The following is a 7,616-nucleotide window of genomic DNA, read 5'->3' as shown; positions in this document are numbered from 1 at the left end:
AATCCTGACAAAATGTTTGCTCATTTTGATTTGTGGTTGTAAATCCTGTCAGATGTAACAAAACCAGTAAATTGCAGTCCAAGAAGCCACATTTCCCTTTGCAGGGAGATTGTCAGGGGGTGTTGCATGGAATAAGGAATTGCCAGATGCTTCACATGCCTCTTGGTGGTCCATTGTGCTTTGTTGGAGTCCCAGCAGCCTTTGGGTACTGCCTTGGTGTGACCCTTTGGAAAAGGTACCAGTTCATTGCCCTTTGCATTTTCTTTCTTCTACCCCATTATTTGAATTATTTGCATTTTTTAATTCAGCCTTCCACCTTCCTTTTCATCCTTCAGCTGAGAGGTTACACATCTCTCCTGCAATGCTCACACACCCAGATCTCAGTGCTACAGATTCGTGTCCATCCATAGCAAAAACCTGCCTTGGGACAGTGCCAGGTGTATGTGAGGAGTTCCAGGTGCCCGTGAGGAGCTCCAGGTACTGTCCCTTGCTGCTGTCAACTGTGATGGCAACAGAAGTGCCGAGTGCGTTCCTGTGGAATCCTGCTATGGCGACAGCTGCTCCCTAGGAGGACCTCTTCAGGCCTTACGTGCCCCCTTGGATTCCTGAGAGCCCCAATTACCATAATTTCCATGCCTCGTGGCTTACAGCACAGACTGGGCTCCCGGGATCGTTTTCAGCCCCGTTTGAGCGTGGTTGGTGTTCCTCAGCTCCCCTCGGAGGGCAGCAGCAGGTGGTGAACCGTGAAACCACTTCCAGAGCTGCTGCGTGCCAAAGAGAACATTCACCTGCTCCCCTCCTGCTGGTTCCCTGATCTCAATTAGCTGTGGAGTCTGGCATGGAGAAAAAAATGTGCTTTCTTTACTGTAGGAAATCCAAGATGAGTAATAGCAAAGGGGTGAGGCTTTACACACTTGTTTGAGCCACCTCTGGGAGTAATTGATTCAACGTCCATGAGAACTGTGCTGGTGTCCATGTCCATCTGTCATTCCTGTGGCACAATTAATCACGTGCATCTGTAGTGACAAGGGGAGCCTCTGTGCTGCAGCTAAGCAGCAGGAGTCCTGGAAATGGAGAAAATTGTTCTTTGTTCTTCCACTGTTCTTCTGTTTGTTTTAGAAGATGAACAACCAAATCACGGGGGGAAGTTGACAGCTAGGCTGATACAGTGATTTTCTGAAACTCCCCTGACTGTCTGCTCTTGATTGTTTCTGCTGGTCTGGAATCAGGGTGAAAGTGATGGGAGACAGGCAGATGGGCAGGGAATGCAGGGGAGAGCTGTTGCTGTGCTCGTGGACTCTGGGCTGCGCTCGGTGCACTTTGGTATTTGGCCTTTTGAGGGCAGACTCCTTCCACAGTGTCAGCCCCGGCGGCCAAAAATGACGGGGGACATGGATCGAGTGTCTCTGGCCCATAATAACTGTATTTCTCTCTGTGATACTGAAATACCTGTTTAAAATGAGCTGTTTCAAGCATTATATTGAAGCATTATATCAAGTGCAGTATGAAGCTAATGATTTTTCCTAGATAAGGGTTTTGACAATAACGTCTGGAAGTGCTTTCACATTGACCACCCAAGTTGTGTATTTGCTATAAAGACAGTTTTGTCTCCATATTCTTCAGGAATTTCATTCTAGGTGAGGATTTAACTGAGGATTTAACCCTGCACTGATGTCTTGCAGTGCTGTTGCTTTGCACCTATAAGCACAATTGGGTGGGGGAAGGCAGTGGAATTTAAAGTTCTACTTTTTATTTTTGTGTGGTTGGTTTACTTCAGAGCAATTTTCAATTTGTCCTGTAGTTTTAAAGATGGATCTTATTTGCTAGTTGTGTTGAGTGCTGCACTAAACTATAGAGAAACGGTTTCTCTTCTGAAAAAGTGGCGTATATTGGATACACCAGGCAACAATTGGAAGGGCAGAAGATACACAACCAGAAATCTGAGGATTTTTTCTCTCAGAGGATTTCAGTGGTGCTGCAACACCCTCCTTTGAGTGTCTTTTCCATCACTGGAATCATCTCCCTGACAAAGACACTCATGTGTCTCCTGCAATATAAATCATAGAATCATTAAGGGTGGAAAAGACCTCTAAGATCAAGTTCAGCCATTAACCTAACACTGCCAAGTCCACCCATAAACCATGTCCCTAAGAACCACATCTACATGTTTTTTGAACACTTCCAGGGATGGTGATTCCACAACTTCCCTGGACAAATAGGTAGCAACACCCAGGGTTTGCATAAGCTGCTGATCTGGCAAGCAGTGATTGCTGGAGATGGCCTTAGATTATGCTGGAAGAGGTTTAGATTGGATTTTAGGAAAAATTTACTCACCAGAAGGGTTGTTAAGCATTTGAACAGCCTACTCAGGCAAGCAGTAGAGTCACATCCCTGGAAGTATTTAAAAAACAGGTACATGTGGCACTCAGGGACGTGGTTTAGTGGTAGTCTTAGCATCAGTTGGACTCAATGGCCATAAAGATCTTTTCTGACCTAAACATTTCTATGGTTCTGTACTTCCATTACACTACCTGGTTTAATGAGGTGTCCAAGCAGATGTGTTTTTACAGCCTTCTTTGATTTGGTTCATGGATGTGAAGCCCCTGACCTTTCTAGTGGAAACCCACAGTTTGTGCAATCCCTACCAAACTGGGCAGCTCGAACTGTGCTGTCCCTGGGGCTGGAGACACAGCCATATCAGCCCCAGAGAATTTGAAAGTCTCCTGCCTGCCAGGTGCCCTTGGCATCTGTGCTGGTGGATGGAATGGATTGTTGAAGTACAGCAACCTTGCTTTGACTGGTTTTGGTGGGAGGTCTCCATGATGAAGTTCCTCCAAAGATGCTTCCCCAGGTAGGGCCAGCCAGGTGGGTAAAGTGGAGCTGGGACAGCAGAGGAAAAGGAAGGGACTTTTTGGAGGCAGTTTGCAGAGCAGTGGCACCTCTGGTACTGTAGCACCTGGGTCTCATTACATATTTAAGCTTTGCCAGCCTGGTGGAGGAAACCCCAAACCTTCCTGTGCCAATCCTGGTGCATGTATGTTTGTTTCCCAGCAGTGAAGCTGTGGAGGAATTGCATATAAACCCCAGCGTGCTGCTGCTGAGAACGTGGCTCAGTGGGGAGGTGAGGAGCAATTTTGCTGGTATTTTTTAATTGTCTCTGCAGTCACAGGGGAAAAGCTTTTCTCACTATGCAGCAAAGGAAATGTAGGGAATGTTTCAATGTTTCTTTTTTTTGTTGTTATTTTTTGATTCAGGTCCATCTAATCAGCTCTGCCCACACAGTGGTGGTGCAGCCAGTTCTCACACACTTCCTAATAACCATCTGCCCGTGCAATTGCTTTTGCCATAGTGTGGCGGAAAAGACTGAACCAGAGCTTTGAGTATTTGCTTAAAATATCTGAAGTGTGTGTGTGGATGCTCTGGGATGGAACTCGGTGCTGGCTACAAAAAACCCCCACCTTCCCATGTTGTAAATTACTACGGAACAACTGGCCTTTCCCATCGTGCCATTCAAACAGGGCAGGTTCCCCACCTGCTATGTGAAAAATGAACAGCTGTGGCAATGTAGTAGTCCCAAAATACTCATTCCTGAGAGCTGAACACAAGGCTGATAATGTTGGTTTGAGAAATACGATGGCTGCCATTCTGATGTCTCCATCAGTGGGTGGGGAGAGAGGCAGGAAACAGGTCTGGAAGGAAATGCTTCCAACTCTGCTAAAGAAACAGAGCAGAGCTATTTAGCAGATCACAGAAGTAAATTTGGGTTGTGTCAAGAATAAATATTTCCCAAGACAGCAAATAAAAGCCCATGCAAGTTTTCTCTATCAGCTCTCAGCAGCTGATGGAGCAGGGATTGGCATCGAGCAGTCTGGAGCCAGGGAGGGAATGGGAGCACATGCTGAGCTGCTGGTGCTCAACAGCCCTATGTCCTGTCCCATCTTTCCTTGGATGCATCCACATGGAGGAAGACCATCCCGTATCCCTGCCTGCCTCCTTTTACTCCCATATATTAAGAAATGTAATATTCCTGTCCACATGGCTGTTTTGTGACTCTTTGGTGCTGCAGTGCCTCCAAAAGTGAGGCGGCCATGCCCAAGCTCCTGGGGAACCACAGTGGGACACAAAGGACTAGGCAACCTGGCTGTAAAACTGAGCTTAATCTTGGATTTTGTTACAGAGTGTTGTAAGGTGAAAGGTAAGCTAAAACTGAAAGGTTTGAAAGTAGGTGAGAGAGCTGACCCAACCGATGGCATTGCTAGAGGGGAGGATGCCAAACTGTGCCCCTCATCAGGTCCCTTGGACTGAACCTGATCTGCTTCAGTGGGAACTGAAGGACTACAGAGCATCACCCTGACATGAGGCATCGGCTCACCTCAAGCTGTGATGTGCTGGAGCTCCAGGAAAAGGTGCTGGGATTCACCTAGCTTGATTTAGCTGTGTCTTGAAGACATCTGTATTGCTACTCCTACTGCTACCCTACTGCTAACTGTATTTTTGTGTTATTAATTCATCAGACTGACTTTCCAGCCGAGAGAAATCTAATCAGGGAATCCAGTAGTGCTCACTGAGAGTTCAGGACCTCACTGGTGAGAGGTGTGCTGCCTTTCCCCACTGCCCCCTGCTGCCTGGGGTGTGTGTGGGGGGGGTCTTTGGAGCCCTGCAAGTACTGCCAGGGTTAAAGAGCAAATGCAGAGATTGCTTGGTGTGTGTTATCCTGGGAGACAATACCTTATTCCTTTCCTTGTCCTGTGTCACAGGCATCCCAGGATGTCAAGGAAGTATAACAGGGAAAAGCTGCGCAGGGAGAAGCTGTGCAGGAGCAGCGAAAATCTGCATGGAAATTTCCCCATCCTCTCTTGTCTCTGCTCCAGTCTTCAGGTGTTTTACAGTGTGAGGAGATTCCCGTGGGCAGGAATGTAAAATGTGTGTTCGTGTGGAGTTGGGATCAGCGTGTGGCTGTGTGGGAGAGGAGTTTTGGCTCCAGGGTGGTGTTTTCATTACGTGAGATCTGTGCTGTGGCGCGTGGGAGATTTCAGGAAATAAGCTGCTGTCGCTGCCATCAGGGTAAGTCCCACTGGTAGCAGAGCAGCACTTTCACCACTTCTGGGCTTGTCTGTCCAGAGCCCTTGCCAGGAGTTCTGTGTCCAGGGCAGGCCATGTTCTTCTCCAAAATCATATGAAAAGCACATACACACATTGGAAACGCTGGAGGCCAATATTCAACCACCCCTGCGCCTGATTTGCACCGGGGATTTGAACTTGGGCTCACAGTTGCAGGGGCAACATGTCCTCAGTAGGGGTGTAGCAAGAAGTGGGATGTGAACTCTCCTGCTAAAGTGCATCTACTGTCCCAAAACTGCTCAGAAGGTTTGGCTGCCACTGGGCCAACGAGGGAAGATGCAGTGTTCACTGCAGAGCTTGTGGGTGCCGCAAGGTGTGGGTCTGTGCCCCACAGAGGCTGTAAGTGCTGTGGAGAGGTGGGTGAGGCTGCACAGGAGCATGTTGCAGGTGCAGGAGCACCACCAGTGCTGCACACGTGAACAGGAGAACCCTGGGAGATCCGGGATTTCCCGTGGCCTTAGGAGTCCTGAATTAGAGACACTCCTGTTACATGGGCTGAGATCTCAGGGACTTGAAGATAAGGCCAGGTGATATTTTTTAATGCAACATGTGACAAGCACAGAAAATATGAAGTCCAGGCATTCACATGCTCTTTTTTTTGCTGAACTCTCCCTGGAGCGTGACCTTCCTCACCCCCATGGCCCTCCTCACCTGCTGGTCCCCCTCATTCCCCTCATCCCCCTCATCCCCACAGACAGCAACTTCACTTTGCTCTCGATCCTTTGTCCTCTTCCTCTGTTGGAAGCTGCCATCACCAAAGCCAGCGTGTTGCTCTTACTAATAGCAAGGTAATCAATTTGAGTCACTGTACACATTAGTAATGGCCATGTAATTCTAGTGCAAATTAGGTTTGGGCAGGCTGTGAAGCCCGAGATGTCTCATCTTCCTGAGCAGAGCTTGGATTTACTGTCCTCTGGGGAAGGCCACAGTGAAACACCCCTCTGCCCCCCTCACAAATCCTCCCTTGATTGGATACAGTATGGTCGTCTGATTAAAATTGTGCAGTGGTTCAGAAAATGATTTTCAGCCAGTGCTTCACAGTAAATTACTTTTTTTTTTTTTCTGCCAAGACAACAAATTTTTACCTCAAGTACAGCTGTACTGTAACACTGAAATGAGAAGCTCAAGAAAAGCAAGATGCCAGCGAGGCAAAGATGGAGAGGGGCCCAGGGGAGCACCTGGTAGTGGTGACACCCTGCCAAGGGACATCCCTGCTGCAGCTCCCATGAGCCCAAAGCCTGGTACCTGTTGCCAGGATGATGCTGCCACTCACACCCAGATCCCTTTTCCCACTGAGTCAGGTTTGCCTGTGCCATGCTCAGTGTCCTGTGGGCACATATCCCGGTACTCACCTCTGTCTCCCTGCATGGGGTGTCCCCTACCCTGATGTTCCTTGTCCCTTCACCAAACTGCTTTGGGAGGTAGATGGGAGGAGCACAGCCTGTGTCCCTCCTGACACCCTCCCCTCCACTCCAATGGCCACGGCTACCTCTGGGCTAAGGAAGGCCCAAGGACAAGGGCCCCACCAGTGCCAGCCATGAAACATTTCCCAGCTCTAGGTGGTTGAACCACCCACTTCATGCTGAACTGCAGCTGAAGGCAACGCTCAATCCGTGGAATGGTGTCTCCTGTTTTCTGTGTGAGCATCCCAATGATGCCTGGAGATGCATCTGTCCCTGATGCCTGATCCTGCGCACCTTGCTCATTGAAAACAATGCTGATGCTCTTCTGCATGGGGAGAGCCTCCCACATAGGGAAAGTCTCCCTCTCCCTTATGTGCCATGGCAAGGCCTTGGCAGGGAATGATGCATCTTTCGAGATGAGTCCAAGATGAATCTCACCTTTCTTGGGTTGCCCAAAGGACGGGCAGGAGGTGCACCACCTACCAGACTTTCTAAAAAGCATCTTGAGCATGTCTGCAGGAAGGTGTCTTTGGTGATGGCAAGACTGTCCCAATTTTGGCATGTTCAAGCCTTGAGGAGTGCGAGTTAAGCATGCAGCAATCAGCCCTTCCTGGTGGGCCTTTCGTGGGCCTTGTGCCTGCCTAATCAGTGCCCAGCCTGTGCTGGGTCTCTAGGCATTGGGCACACTGGACTGAGCCTTGCTCCCCCCTACCATCCCATGGCAGAGCCTGGACCTGTGAAAGGAGGTGGGGTAAGGAAGAAAGATAGAAAAAATAATCCATGCAGCAAATTTGTGCCTGAGAAGGAGTGGTTGGTGGTGAGAAGAGGGGAGATGGCATTTTTTTAATTAGAGACAGATAATTTATTTTCTGTGTGCTCATGTGTCAGTGTGTCTATGTGTCATTTCAAGTGCCTTTCAACTAGTGGTATTCCAGTGCATATATGTGGGCTTACACTGAGGTGAAGGTCTGAATTTACTATAATTTTTTGGCTTTCCTGCAGGAGCTGTGACAGCCTGTGGGAGTGGACAATGACAGGCAGTAAAGCAGCTTTATGTGTGGCATATTTAAGATATATGCCTGTATTCATATA

This window comes from Coloeus monedula, assembly GCF_965178545.1.
Source record: "Coloeus monedula genome assembly, chromosome: 1".
NCBI classification, from domain to species: domain Eukaryota; kingdom Metazoa; phylum Chordata; class Aves; order Passeriformes; family Corvidae; genus Coloeus; species Coloeus monedula.
Note: the sequence above shows the minus strand (reverse complement) of the source record.